Below are 399 nucleotides of genomic sequence, written 5' to 3'. Positions count from 1 at the left end.
ACCCCCCCAACTAAAAAAAAAGAAAATACTTTCAAATTGTGACTTGTGACTGGTGTTTTGATAGATGTGTTAAATTTGGATATGTGCTCATTTTTCACGGTTAAAAATGCTGTGTGTGTGTGTATTATGTATAGGCCCAGTGAATTCAGCTAGTTGAATTTTAAAGGTCACCGCCCAACCCCCACAGAGAAACGAAAGAACGAAAAAACTTTCAAGTTGTGGTTGGTGTTTTCTTAGATGTGTGGGTGTTAAATTTGGATAATTGATCATTTTTCACCGTTTAAAATGGTAAAGCTTGAATCTTTACAGTTTACTTAGATACTGAAATAGTTATGAGTGTTATATTATTATGTACATATGCCCTGTGAATTTAGCTAGTTGAATGTTAGAGTTTACTAC

The 399-nt window shown here is 33.8% G+C and overlaps 1 protein-coding gene across 3 annotated transcripts in view; it reads left to right on the top strand.

Moving 5' to 3' along the window:
* LOC109220863 (protein-tyrosine sulfotransferase) overlaps nucleotides 1-399 on the top strand; it is an 8116-nt gene that overhangs the window by 571 nt on the left and 7146 nt on the right. The gene's annotated exons all lie outside the window — the stretch shown is intronic.

This window comes from Nicotiana attenuata, unplaced genomic scaffold (genome assembly GCF_001879085.1).
Source record: "Nicotiana attenuata strain UT unplaced genomic scaffold, NIATTr2, whole genome shotgun sequence".
NCBI classification, from domain to species: Eukaryota; Viridiplantae; Streptophyta; class Magnoliopsida; order Solanales; family Solanaceae; genus Nicotiana; species Nicotiana attenuata.
This window is presented reverse-complemented; position numbering and strand designations above follow the sequence as displayed.